Raw genomic sequence first — 15,418 nt, 5'->3', positions numbered from 1 at the left:
AATTCAATTACATATACACCGTTGGCCGATTACGTGACCTTTAGTAATTATTTCATAGAAATCTGAGATAATTTTTCACTTACATAGAGTAGCAAGTTTCTGAATAAATGTACCGTTTTTTTTTTTTCAATATTTTAGCAGTAATAAGAAATAATAAATACATTTGATTAATGCAGAGTGATACGAGGGTTGTTTTTTATAATTTGCGCCCAATAATTAAAACACACAGAAATAATAATGAAAATAGCTTTTCTCAAAATATTGTCTTTGGAAGCCAAGCATTTGCTTAAACCAATTGTCAAAGCACCTTTGCCACTCAGAAGTGGATACCTTAAAGTTTCTTCAGATGTTGAAAAATGTTGACCTCGCATTTAATTTTTGATATTCGGGAACAAAAAGAAATCGTTGGGTGCCAAATCAGAATTGTAAGAAGGGTGACCCATTAATTCGATCTTCTGAGTGCTCAAAAACTTTCTCATCCGATGTGTGCGAGCTCGCATTGTCTTGAGGTGCTTCTTCCGCGAACCACTTTTTTTGGATTAAGCTCGTCTTACCGATGCTGAATATCTTCAACATTTCTTTATACCAATAGACAATTGGGAAATTGTCAAATTATGTGGTATCCAATGCGAACAAATCTTAACGATCACATATTCATGCAATATTGAATGTATGTTCGTCCCACTAATGCCCAAGTATGGCTCTATCTCGCGATATATCACATGACCATATTGAGTTACCAATCGACACACAGCATCGATTGTTTCTAGCACAACAACCGCTTTTGACGGCGATGTCAATTGACTTTTTGAAGCCGTTAAACTTATTTTGGGGGTGCCGTAAAGAGGCACTTCTATGCAAACAATCCATTAACGATTCGAACAAGCTATTCGTGAGACAAAGCCAGAAACCGTCATCAAAGTTTTGTAAAACTGCGTTCACATGAGTGAAATTATGCTCCCCAAATAATGGGAATATTTACTTTTTTGAACGAATCAATAACATATCGAAAAAAATTGAGATTTTTTAATTTGATTGATAAAGATAAACCACTATATGAACCATCCTGCACATTCATATCTTTCGTGTGCGTGTTTATATTGTACTCGTACAACTATTCTCTTGATGTCAAAATTCATAATGCAGTTGCGTATTTAAGATGAACTTGCCTGGCTTTGTAATTTTCATCATTTGTGCGCTTGCATGTACGACTATTTTGCCACATGAAGACAGTAATTAATCATTTAATCGTCTAAACATTTAAGAGCTGTCATTCGAGAGGCATTGTTTTAATGTCGAGACAAGTGTATGTATATGCATATACACATATCCATATAGATATACATACATATGTATGTATGAACTTTTATGCACATATAATATATTAGGGCGGATCGATTTAAAAATTGCTCATTTCTCTGTGAAAATCGTATTCTAGGGATCAAAATAAGAAACTTTGCCGAAGGAACCATACCTCTAAAACGAATTCTGATGTCCCCCAATTTGGGTCGAACGAAAAATCCCACTTTGACCCATTTAGAGTGCTCCAATCGAGTCCAAATGTATGACCGACCCCCACTAACTTTGGACAACCGATCCACCCATGCCAGTGGCACACCCCCTGGAACTCCCCTGGGGGGTTCGCCATACAATAATTTCAAAATATCACCATTCTTGGCCTTTACATGAGAAAAGAAACTAAAAAGTTCGACCCAAATTGGGGAACATCAGAATTCGTTTTAGAGGTATGGTTCCTTCGGCAAAGTTTCTTATTTTGATCCCTAGAATATGATTTTTACAGAGCAATGGGCGATTTTTTTGCCTCCCTACAAATCGACCCGGCCTAATATATATACTATATGCTTGTGCGATGTATGCAGCTGATTCACTAACCCTGTTAATTGCAAAGGTGCCTAGTCTAGTGTAAAAAAGTATTTACGTACGTATATTTTTTTTTATAAGTAGTATCAGTGTAAGTATTTATTATCACAAAAGCAAATATTTAATTACATGAAGTCACACATGAAGCGCAGATATAAACTTGAACTTGATTATCAAGACAAAATGGTTTTATTTTCAACTCCATTAACTTAATCATTTTTGGCACGCTTCAGTTATGCATAATGAGTTTTTTTGAACCCGTTAAGTATACAATGTTAATGCGATTTGTCACTAACCTTGATATTATTTGCTACTTAATAATTCAATTATATATCTTTTTGCATTATCATTTTTGTGTAACCTGATAACTACTCGTTCAACAAAAATCAATTAGATATCGTTTAATTGACTACACAACAAAGTGATAGCCTTCTACCGCAGCCTGCAAATAGGTAATTGAGTAATGTGATTACATAAAAAAAAAGGGTATTGTGTTAGTAGAATTCATTTTAGCAGCGATGACTTGTTCCTCACATTTCTACCTTTTTTGCCAATACGAGTACAACTGTCGCCCACTACGCTAGCGCAGTCTACAATGGCGTTGGCGGTGTTATGGTGTGAAAGACAAGTATTCGAGATATTTGTTAGAAAATTAATGAACGCCATTCTATGTTTGCTGTTTTATTATTTTCTTTCTCCCTTTTTAACAAGCATTGCAAAATGCTTTGCTTTTCTCCTTATTATTTTTCTCATATTTCGCTGCTTGTTTTTCTCTTATTTTCTTCTCTATTGATTACTATTAATTATGTGCTTACTTTGTTACCTCCGCAGATACACGTGTTCGCATTGGCTTTTGTTTTGCAGTTTTCCTCTATTTTGCAATTTTTTTGTTAGGGGTAATGACTTTGTGATTTTTACCTAATAGGGTCTTTTTTTAGTTATTAGGTGGAACTTTTATTATTGCAGCTCTTATTCTGTTTAAATTTTGACAGCTTCTGAGTGATCTGAAATTTGGTAGAGATTTCCCTGAGATTTGTGAGATAGTAATGATATCTAAAGAACAATTATCCAATTTCCAAGATGGGTTGTGGAAATTGTATTTATTGGTACCGAAGACGTGTTACTGTATTTCAGGAAGTAAGTTTATGGTAAAAAGAATATCCTCTCAAATGTCTGTTACGTGCAGAGTAGAACACAATTCCACTAAGAGCTTCTTCCTCCACCATATCTTCTTCTCGAATGTGCTGTTATAGCGAACGTGAAGCTAACCAAGCTCTATTTTAGGTTTATTAACGGAACTGGGTCTGAGTGAAGTACCGTGATGAGTAGAGGGTACAAAAGACATTGAGGACGATGCGCCAATCTCATTTTCATTCCTTCTGTCATTCAAGTGCTTCTTTTCATACTAGACATTAAACCAATCAATCAGTCCAGAATCGCACAACCGGTTTGCAGAGTTTTGGTAACCATAGCCAAATGGTTCGAAAGTGCCCAGGTCGTAACCGGAAGGACCCTGATATATATATATCCGGCCAAGGACTGTAACTCCAGCAGCATTCCTCGTATATGTATGGGGAATGTTTATGCTGCTACAACAACAACAACAATAAATTGCCCAGGTTCGAATCGCGGGTCATGAAACACCAAATTATAGAAAGTTATTTCTAATAGCGGTCGCCACTCGACAGCCAGTGGTAAGCCAGCCTCCGAGTATATTGCTGCCATGAAAAAGCTCGTCTTAAAAACCATCTGCCGTTACGAGTCGGCTTAAAACTGTGGGTCCCTCTATTTGTGGAATAACATCAAGCCACACAAACAAATAAGAGGAGGAGCTTGTACAAACACTCAATTAAGGGACTGGCAGCAGCGCCGTCTGAGCCAAAGTAGCACGTGAAGTGCCATTTGGTAAGACTTTCCATGGAACCTCTAATATCGCCTTTTGCGGTTCAGCGTTCAAATCGACTCAAACGTTAGATCATTGGACTTTATAATATTCATAGTGAACGTGATGTTAACTTCTCTGCTCTGGGCCGGGTTGTAATTAAGAAGAATAAGAAGATGAAGAATTGTATATGTGGTGCATCTTTTGTATTCTGTGATTCGAAGTATTTATAAGTATTTTGAGTACTGAAGTGAGTATGTAATTTTAAATTGCTTTTTAAGCTGGTTTGCTTTTGTTTTACATCAATGCATCAATAAGGTTACAGGAATTCATTAAATTTTACTCGTTACTCCTTAATTAATCTTTTTCCACAACTTTTGGAATTATTGGTACGACTATTAACTTTAACATCTAAGACAGTTAATCGCAGCAGCTGCGTGCTTTAATTAAAGCCATATGTGTGCTTACATTCTTTTACTACTAACCAGTTTTTCAAAACAACATAAATATAAACAACTGCCCAACGAGTCCAACTTCTTTCAATTATGTTCTCCTTTAATAATATAATTTTAATAGTTAACTTGCGCCATATAAATGTTCGACAGTTTTCAAAGCAAACGCACAATTCTCGCTGAAAGCGCAAGACATAAGGCAAACGCTTTTGGCTTTCTTTGGTCATTTTACCAGTACGTTGATGATGCAGTCGAACCATTTTAAGTGCGCGTACGTTGTTGTCCGCAATCACAAATTGGCATTTACTTGTTGCGCTCAAACTAGTATTCTCTTACGTGCGTACATTTGTATGTTTTATTTTTTATTTTTTGTAGAAGACAAGCCAAACACTCAAACAGAGTTTGGCCATTGTATACATATGCATATACATACAAAAGAAGGTTTGTCAGTTGCTTTTGTGGCAGAATGTTTTGGTCAAGAAGCTTCTCGTTAAACCGGCAGCATACATACGCTGTTCAATATCAAGTTCAACCAGTTCGACATCGGCATCGACACATCGACTCGAGTCTTTAACGGTGCATTGACAGTGAAGTAAAAATAACAGCAAGCGCTCATATGCTTGAAATCTTAATTTTTCTTTTGTTTTTACGTGCTAATTGTAATATTTTTCTTTTACACTGATTTCTTCTTTTGCGGCAACTTGTACAATGCAATGCACACGACTAATGGACAACCCGTTCAACCCGTTTTGCGCACTTACCAGCGGACGAAACATACGAGTGACCGACCGTCCAACGCCCGTCCGCCCAACACAACCTTGTTCAACTTGCTAATGTTTGTTAGCATTAGCTTCGATCGCCTTGACTTTCGGTGGTATGGCTGCAAAGCATTTACCTTTCTGGGCGTCCGGCAAGAAATTTTATGAAATGGCAAAGTAAAACTCAAAAGTCTATTGCACACGCTAATATCATACCTTCATATGTGTGTATCTTTCAAGTACCCAGCACAGCACTAACGACGTACTTAGTTCTTATTCACTTACATTGTGTTCTTATTTTTCGCCCATAAAATGTCGAAATGCTGTTGCTTGCATCCAACAAAAACTCAAATATAAGCACCGGCATAAAATTCTCTACGAAGCTCTGTTAGTTAAGTAGTACAATTTCTTATTTCGCTTACGAGTAACGTATTTGTTTATTTACGAGTATTTGGGCTTACCTGAAAGTCGAAATGTGGTTAGTTAATTTAATACGCTTTTTGCGACATCATGGCCAATAGTGAGTCCATTTGTAGTACCGGTAGAAGCTATAGAAACAAGCTTATTGGCGAGGTTCAACTGCAGGGCAGTGCATTTTTCTCTTAATGTTCTTATTTATATGGAATGTCTCTAAAAACACAGTACTGCTAATTATTTTTCCGAGCAGAGAAAATGAAATTTCCTCATTACAAGAGGAACTAATTAAATATTTTTGCTAAAGTGATTTTGCACATTGCTGCTTATACAGGGATAAGGACATTATTAATTTAAGTATGAGTTGGTGCGTGAATACCATTCGGATTTCAGAGAGAACGTAGGTTCGAATCTCGGTGAAACACCAAAATGAAGAAAAACATTTTTATAATAGCGGTCGCCCATTGGCAGGCGATGGCAAACCTCCGAGTGTATTTCTGCCATGAAAAGGCTCTTCATAAAAAAATATTTGCCGTTCGGAGTCGGCTTAAAAAACTGTAGGTCCCTCCATTAGCGGAACAACATCAAGTCGCGCGCCATAAATAGGAGGAGGAGCTCAGCCAAAAATCCAAAAAGGTGTACGTGTATATATAATTGGGTGAACGATATGAAGAGTTGCCAACTTCATATTGCTTGTATCTGTAAAACAGCTCATGACATCAACGTCAAAATTGTTCTAATGACAGTTCAATATATTGTTTAAAAGCCATTTTTTTTTGTGATGGAATTCAAATGTAATAGTGGGACTGCGTTATATTTGGCTGGAAAATCATAACCAGCCATTGTTCGTCAGCTCAGTCACCTCAAAGTAAATAAAATGTTTGTGTATCGCACTATAAAACCTTACAATGATACTGGTAGCATTGCAAAACGCTATGGAGGTGAACCAAAAAAAACCGCAACAACGCCAGAAATGGTTCGGAAAGTGAAGGCTCGACTTGAACGAAATGCACGTCGAAGTGGAAAAAAAATGGCCAAAGAACTGAAAATATCGCAAGCAGCATTCGACGCATATTAAAAAATGAGCTCAAGGTCAAGGCTTACAAGTTCCAAAAAGCACACGATCTTTCACCCCAGCAAAAAAAAGTTCGGTGCGAAAGAGCAAAGGAGTTGTTGCGCTTGTACGAACTTGGCGAATTTCCTAACATTGTGTTTTCTGATGAAGGTAGTGTATGGATAAATATTTTTTTTCTGTCCTTATCCGGTAAGTCTGTATATATGTGTGCTTATATATCTCGAAACTTACCTCACTAATGTCAACTGATATCAACTTTTGAAACATCTCTGGGTGGTTGTCTTAACATTTATTCTTAACGGCGCCTCACAAAAAATAGGGTAAAGGAATCAAGTTGCAGCTTTTAAGCACCTTTGCTCAAGCCAAAAGCGATCCATTCTGTAAATACCTAACCATAAACTAATATTCTGACCCCTCACGGATGTTTTGTTTAGCTATCAAAGTAAAAAAAAATCGATAGTTAAAGTCCCGAAAGGTAAGGCACAAAGTGTTCCAGGAGAAGTCAGTAAAGGTGGGTTGTTAATTTGGGCAATTTTTTAGCTCGAAAATCATTTTCAACAGTTCTCAAAAACAAGAGTTTAGATTGAGAGTTAATGTTTTCAAAAAGAAAAGTTTCAAGCCATACTACCGCTACATTTAATAATAACCAATTTTTAATAGGAAATTCATCCACAAATTAACCCTTTCAAAACTTTGTTCCACTATAGCAACAGCTGAATATGGTTTTACGATATTAAACTATTGTATATAAAAAGGTAACAAAACTTGACTTTTTAATATACGTACATGACTTGATATACATTTTTTTGTATACATATATTGTAATAAAAAGAGTTCACTGTACCGTGAACTAAACATGAAAAGTTAAGCCATTCCTTAAAAGAGTAAAAAAGGCACAATGGGAAAAACAAAACAACGAAACATTAAAACAATGCGCTTTTCGGGCACAATAACGGGAATGTGATACAATAAAGTACCATTTAATTATATTAGTTACTGTTGCGCGATCTTCCACGCGAACTGGCTTTTCAATGGTTTTTAACTGACTTTAAAAAAGTCAGGTTATCATTTCGTCAATAATTTTTTGCAGCTCCTTTCCGCTTCTAACTCAACCGACTTCGATGAGCCCATCGGCAATAAATTGCACTTAGTGAAAATTAGGAAATCATTGTTATAATAAAATTACGGTCTCATCTGCTTGACTGAAATAGTGAGCCTATCGCGTCGACGAGATATATGCATAAAATTCTTCCAAATCACCCAAATGCGAATCATCAGAACTAATTCGGTCTCATACCCAGCAAAAAGCTCGGCCGACTTCATAATGAGCGTAACTATTTTTGTAAATGAAAAGCAAACCATATTTTCGGTCACAGCAATTGAATATGTTTGATTTTGTGTGAAGGTCGATAATGAAATTTTACACGCATTTTAACTTGTTTATGCTTTATTGACAAATTTCTGGAAATTTGTTACCACAGCTCGTACGTAGACAAACTCTTCTAATACAACTTTTCAATGCACCGCAAATGTTGGTTGTATCCAATCCGAAGTTGGTTATATATTTATGTGAAAAAGGTTTTATTTCAGTGCTTAACTTATCTTATATATGAATAAACACATACTTACATACAATATATTCCAATTGAGTCATTTAACCCAAAGTACCGTTTTGTCTATGTTGGCTATTTCGGCATAAAACGTGAGCTAAAATTTTCTTAGTTTCATTTTAGAGAATTTGCTCCGCAAGCGAAAGGTACAAGCAAAAAGGGTTGGTGTAATGCAATTTTTCATTTTATTTCGTTTCTTTTTCTATGCAAAATTGGTCAGTAATGTGTGGCCTTTTATACATACATATAGCAAAATATGTAGCTACCACTGTAGTGCTTTGACCTTTTAGCGTATTGGCTTGCTTTTTTAATCATTTAACAGCGTGTTATGTGCCTGCAAGGGGGCTTGAAAGTGAAAATCAAATTTGTTGACTAAGTCTAGTATTGTTTTAAATATCTGTTTGAATGTTACAATTTTGGATTTTTCTCATGCTTACTAATTTAACGTTACTTAAGTTGCTCCAAATATTTTAATAGTAACAATTTAGTTTTATTTTTATTATAAAGGGGTTTTCAATTGGCGCGGGTCGATTTTGGCGCCCTGTGGCAGCCATTTTGTTTTGGTGAAATCTGTCAAATCTTTTGTTTATTATTCAGTTGTTTATGCCAAATCATCATGGCAAGTTACACGACTGAACAGCACGTTCAAATGATAAAACTTTATTATCAAAATGAGTGTTCATTAACGCAAACGTTGCGCGCATTGCGCCCATTTTTCGGTAGACGTGGTGGCCCTTCCAATTTCTTATGGTCCATATTGAACCATATGGACCTATACGACATATGGTTCCAGCAGGACGGCGCTACGTGCCACACAGCAAACGCCATTTTATTCCATTTGAACATCTACCCGCCCTTATTGAAAAACCCTTTACAAGTTTCTTGTACTGTAAATAATTTCTTGGACGGGCAGCTGCCGTCAAGTAATTTTCCTTCTTTTAAAAGGTATAACCAGAAGGTTTACCAATTTATTTTAATATTAAAAAAGGTATAAATATCATGCAGTATGTCTATTAGAAGCGGGACCACCATAACTGAGAAACCAATACGATTCTAAAAACTGCATTGTTTGGGCTTGTAATATTTATTATACGCAATATATGCAATTAGTAGTATAGTCACCATAATTAGCTATAGTGGCTCCACATCTTCGAGCCATATTTTGTGTTAATTTCTGCGCAAGTTGTGGAGGTAACCGGCTCTAAATCAGCCGAAATTGCCACCCATATTGGTTTTCCTTTGAGTTTTTGCTTAACTCTTGCTAAAACATTTTCACTAGGGTTGGCATCAGGCGACTGTGAAGTCCAATCCACCACTTCAATCCCATTTTGCTTTTTCCACTCTACACAACTGCGCCTTCGATCCCTGCGATGGTTGTCTTCTTATAAAATCAGAGGTTGGCTAGTTCTTCCAAACAACTTCGCAGCTAATTTCAATAATTCGTTTGGTAAATTTTATTTATCGAAACTGCATTCAAGTTGGCGGTAAAGACATATGAACAAAAAAAAAACAGAAACCAGTTCAATTCACTAATTTAATATATACGATAGTTGTACAAAAAAGGAAGTTAATTTTTTTTCTAAACAAAATATATATGGGTACTTTTATATATATACTTAATCTTGCCATAAATTCTGTGACATATTTTACAATGCATTCAGCGAGAACAAATCCACAGAAAAAAGTTATTTTTGTTTTTGTTCGTATGCATTGGCTACTCATAAATTATACTCAGTTTCGTGGCAAATTTCGATTGTTAACAATGGAGTGGGGAGCTAAGGAAAATCGATTTGCAGTGATTGCATTACGGAAGTGAGATAAAAGTGCAAGTGAGATTTACAAATTGCTGGAAAAACTTGATAGTTCGACAATATTTGTTTATCGCACGATCAATCGTTTTTCTCAAACGTCTGAAGTGACAGAAATTGAAATTTGAAAAATTCGAGCCAAGGAGCATAAAGTGACAGACAGAAAAAGAAGTGGTCGTCCTCACGTGGTTCGAACCAGTGCAGCTGCAAAAGTCGTTCGAGAAAGAATTCGCAGAAATCCCTTTAGAAAGCAGAAAATCACGTCCAGAGAAATGAATGTGTCGACCAGATCCATGTCAAGGCTGACTAGAGATGATCTCCAAATGAGGGAAGAAAATTAGGCACGACAGATGCAAGCAGCTTCTTTGGTGACACGCGACCAACGGCCATGAAAAAATTATTTTCACAGATGAAAAAATGTGCACTGTTGAAGAAGTTTTTAATAATCAAAACGACAAAATCTATGCTAAAACTTCTAATGACTCAAAAAATGTTGTTCCAAGGGTTCAGAGTGGCCACCATCCAGCCCCTGTAATGGTTTGGTGGGTTGGTCTTGTAAAGCTGTTACATCTCTTCATTTCTGCGAAAAAGCGGTTCAGAATGGAGCAAGGGGCAAAAGTGTACCAGGAGGATGCCTTAGAAGGCGTGATGAAGCAGTTGAGCAGTACTCTCTTCAATGGAGAATGGTGGATCTTCCAGCAAGATTCCGCTTCCGCCCATATGGCAAATAAACAATATTCCTGGGTTCATAGCCCCAGAAAACTGGCCGTCTGGAAATCCAGATCTGAATCCATTTGCTGATTTTTTTTTTGGTCAGAATTGGAGAACTTGGCTTGTTAAAGGCTTCACAGAAATTTGGGGAGTCTCAAACAATCTTTGGTTCGAGCAGCGACGGCAATACGGCCTAATCGTTTGAAGGCTTGTGTAAAAGCAAATGGTGACAATTCCGAATAAAAATTTAACTTTTTTCATATTTACATGATTAAATAAAGCTAACTTCATTAAAAAAAGGTATTATAATTTGATACCTATAAACGACTTAACCTGTAAGAGAACTTATGGCAGGACTAAGTATATGTAAAATAACTAGTGCTTACACCGTTTTTTAGGGTATTTGGCCGAGCTCCTCCTCCTATTTATGGTGTGCGTCTTGATGTTTTCCACAAATGGAGGCTCCTACAGTTTTACGCCGCCTCCGAAGGACAGATGGGTTTTTATCAGACCCTTTTTATAGCAGAGTTTTTCCATTGTCTGCAGAGGAGCAACCGCTATTACAAAAAACAATTCTATCAATTCGTGTTTCGTGCACTCATCAACCTATTCCGCGACGGCGGCCTCTCGTAAAATGCTTCTATGTTAATCTGTTTTCCCCTTCAAACTTATCTACTAAAAAAGGTAAAACCTGGTAATTCGTTACGCTACTGTTATTTCGAACGTAGGCGTACATATATATGCGAGAAAGCCTTCTTTTGAAGTGTTAATTGAAAGTTGTTGAATTTAAGACAAAATGATTATCTGGTATCTATTAAAAAAGTATGTGGTAGATTAATTTATTCCTGGAATCTTACTGCAAAATTTGGTTTGAAGAAAATAGTCCGTTCAAGGCAAATGACCGTGTAATAGAAGCGTCTGCTAGGTTAGTTTTCTCTTAAGGGTGTAACCCACTAACTACGCTCGAAAAAAAGGCTATTTTCGGAAATTTTTTTCAAGCAGGCTATGAATGATATTGATATAAAAGTTGTTAGGCTTGATAAATAAAGTCTTAAAATACAAGAAAAAATTTTTTTTTATTCATTGTTTGCAATTTTTTTATACAAAAACTATAGCTAAACATAACACCATGATTTAGAGATAGGTCGCTGGTCCACACGATATCTCGAGAACGGCTTATCTGAAACAGAAAAATCAAAAAGTTTTAGATTTGTTATAACAGTAGCTATAAAATGAAGTAAAATTATTAATTTTTATTAATAAATAACAAAATGGCGGCCAAAAAACAAAAAAATTAAAAAAAACATGATTTTTTACACTGTTTTTTGTGAAAAAAAATTAGTAAAAATCAAAATTTTATTACGAAAGTTGTTTATTTTATAGCTATTTATGTGTAGAATATGTGGTTAAAATTTCATGAGAATCGTTCCACTGGTTCCCGAGAAATCTTGTGGACCAACCGAAAAAACGTTAATTCGAGAAAAATGCAATTAAAGTTTTTTTAAGTTAAGTAGACGGATTTACGTAGTAACGCTTCAGGTACAGAAAAATACACTTCTACCGCTCAGATCGTCGTGAAATTTTAACATGATGTTTCTGGATATATATACTTTCGAAAAATGCAAAAAAAAAATAATCGATTTTTCAAAAGTGAGTTAGTGGGTTACACCCTTAATATGGATATACAGGTATGTACGTATTTGTATAGTCTAATTCGCTTTTCGTCGATTTAATTTGTTTATTTTAATTTATTCTTTGTAATTTAAATCCGAATGCACTTAATTAATTGTGACTACTGTTTGCTGCTGGAAATGCAGTAAACTTTAATATACAAGTATGTGCCAGTTGTTTTTGTTTTTTTTTTTTTTTGTGTTTTGTTTTTGGGCAATGCATAACCAACCAAATAGAAACATATCTATATGTAAAAATGGTGCAGCATAATTAATGGTACCGAGTGGAAGATCTCCATATGGGACATCAACTACAGGGTCTTTAAAGTTCGAGTTTCTTTTTTACATTCAAATGCAAATTAAACACATTTTTTACATAGGAATTAATTATCTGTTCATTAGCGTCTGTAGGGGATGGGTCTAAACGTTTACAGATATCGATTCTTGGCCCAATCACATGAGTAAGCTACAATGGGCGCCAAATAATAACTCAAGAGGAATTTAATGTTCGTATGTTTAGTACCCAACCAGTTAACTAAAAATTTTCTTAATCGAACTTTGTCGATCAATTATAGGTAAAGACTGAAATATCTTTCACAGAACTTCTAAATTTATAATTGAATTTCAACCATTTTTATAATTGAGCTAATTCGCACTAATTTTATAATAGTAAATTGTAGATCTTCTACTTAACATTTGGCTAATGAGACTCCAGCAGTATACGCCATACTTTAGTACTGCTAAAACACAACCTCGCACTTTAAAGACCCTGTGTATTGCTAGAAGTCTGCAAGCCAAGCTGACATGCATAAGCTGGCGGGATGTATGTATGTAAGTATATAAGTACTTATGTACGGAAAACTACTCTATGTCGGTATGGAGTTGTGTGCTGCTTTTGCCTCTACTGACAGTTGGGGAGAAACGAGCAAAAAACATTCATAATTAGGCATTAAACTGTAACCAAAGAACGCTGTGAATAGTCAAACAAAAAATAATGCATTTGCCATACATCTGCATCCAGACGGAGCATTCTTTATACAAATTTTCCACATTATATTTTTTATCTCTCATATCTGTTGCAATTTTCTGTGTCATTAGTGTGTCATTTAAGTGTTTCTCTGAATTGCTATGCAATGCGCAAGCTTAAAAGAATAAGAAATTTGAATGTAATGGCTCAGATGAAAAGTGCTGAATGAAATTTATATGTATCAACCTATCCAGTACTTTTGAAAAGTGATGTCTGTATATAAGCCCTATGTCATCTTTGATATTTGTCAAGTGGACAGATAGGCAATTTCACACTATAGAACAACGCGTTAAAATTATAGAAACTGATTAAGAAAATGGCAAAATTTGTTATTTTTTTGGTGGACATACATAATCGTCCACTGAGTTGACATTCATGAATATATATATATACCACTTATGAATAGTAATACTCAGGATGCTGACATATCCAAATTTGATAACGCATACAGTCAATTAACACTTCTAAATGTTAGTAAAGGTGCTTGACCTGATCGGATACCTAATATTTTCCTTATGAACTGCGCAATTAATTCCGTGAGCCAAGCATAGATATCTTCAGCAAGTTGCTTGAAACAAATTAAACGCTACGACGCAACTCATATATATCTATGGCACCATCTTTATAAGGTCACCATAATTACGAGTACTGTAGCAGTTCAGGTTCATCGGCTGAAAAGTTTGGGTAAATGATAAAAGGAGTCGATTATTCATGCCTATCCGTCTGTCCACCGATAACGCGACCAAAAATTCGTAGGTATATTTTAATGAACTTGGTACACATAGTGAAACACTATATCTAAGGTAGTTTGGTATTGAGAATGGACGAAGTCGGAGTACACAAAATTTTTACGTGCACTTGCACTTTAGTATACTAAAATTTAATGGGCTAAATTGCATACCAAAAATTTGTTGAGCAACCATGGCATTGTGATGAAAAATTTGTGGATTTTTTTCCCAATTTTCATTTGGAATTTGAATTTGTAAATATATGGTTTGTGTTTGACAAAATAATGAAAATTAAAAAAAAAAGGAATAGTCAAAACTTGTCAAAATGTTGAGATGGTATACTTTTTTCGCGCATTGTACTTATATAACCAGAATATCTTGAAACTAGTTCATTTAATAAATCGAGTAAATGCTTTTTATTGCCCAATTTTATGTTGAGATAGTAATGGTTCTGAGACTGGTACCCACGAGTCAGTATAACGGAGCTTATCCCCTAAAGCAGAATTCGCTCCCTAATGGATCGGAAAAGTACTTACATATCTATGCATTATTACTAGCGAGCCTATACGCTATTGTAGCAGGTGAGCATGAAATTTTAATAACTCGAAAAGCTACTATAAAAATATTTCGCCTAAAAAGCACAACTAAATTTGAAATGCTGATCAGGCATTACCAACGTAAATGCCACTAACTGATATTTTTTCTTTGTTTACTGTCACCAACTTCCTAATGTTTATTGCGATTGCAGCTATACTTATTGTTTATGTCAGCTTATGCATAACTTATTTTTTATTATTCGCCGACATTGGAGCTCTCATAGTAGTGAATGCAGAAAAATATGAAAAATAAATAGAAAACCGGTAAAATATTTCGAAACCAACAGTAGACTGTTAGAAATCTCAAGTTTCGAGTTGTTGCATAATTTTATACTTAAATTTTAAAACACTACACTTGTGTTCACAATGACAGTAGTACGACATATTGCAAAGTTTTGACTATTTATTTATTTTGTGTTTAATTTCTGTAGCAAAATCCATACAACTCAAAGCATTAAACTTTACTTTACTTTGTTAATATTTCTTTTTTTTTTGTTGACGGTTTATACATTTTCATCCAATCAACGAATGCTCGAATGTTTTTTCATACCAAAATCAATGAGGTACAGCAATGCATACATACCAAGAACTTTTCTAAAAATACTGATGAATTAATGAATGAACAATTATTTTATTTTTTGCAAAATTTTGAAACATTAATACATGGTTTTTGTCGTAGAAAATATTTGTATAATATAATAATAAAAACATGCAATGCAAAAAGAAATAAATAAAACAATGTAATAAAAAATGTAATTAAAAAACAAAAAAATAAACAATTTGAAACAAAAAAAATTTAATAAAAA

The 15,418-nt window shown here is 35.0% G+C and overlaps 1 protein-coding gene across 2 annotated transcripts in view; it reads left to right on the top strand.

Annotated features, from left to right (window-relative positions):
• The window catches only part of LOC129246844 (myosin heavy chain 95F), a 67,670-nt gene that overhangs the window by 2,103 nt on the left and 50,149 nt on the right, over positions 1 to 15,418 (top strand). The window lies entirely within an intron of this gene.

The sequence above is a fragment of the Anastrepha obliqua genome, chromosome 1 (assembly GCF_027943255.1).
Source record: "Anastrepha obliqua isolate idAnaObli1 chromosome 1, idAnaObli1_1.0, whole genome shotgun sequence".
NCBI classification, from domain to species: domain Eukaryota; kingdom Metazoa; phylum Arthropoda; class Insecta; order Diptera; family Tephritidae; genus Anastrepha; species Anastrepha obliqua.
The sequence above is the reverse complement of the archived record's forward strand: the minus strand, read 5'-3'. Positions and strand labels throughout refer to the sequence as shown.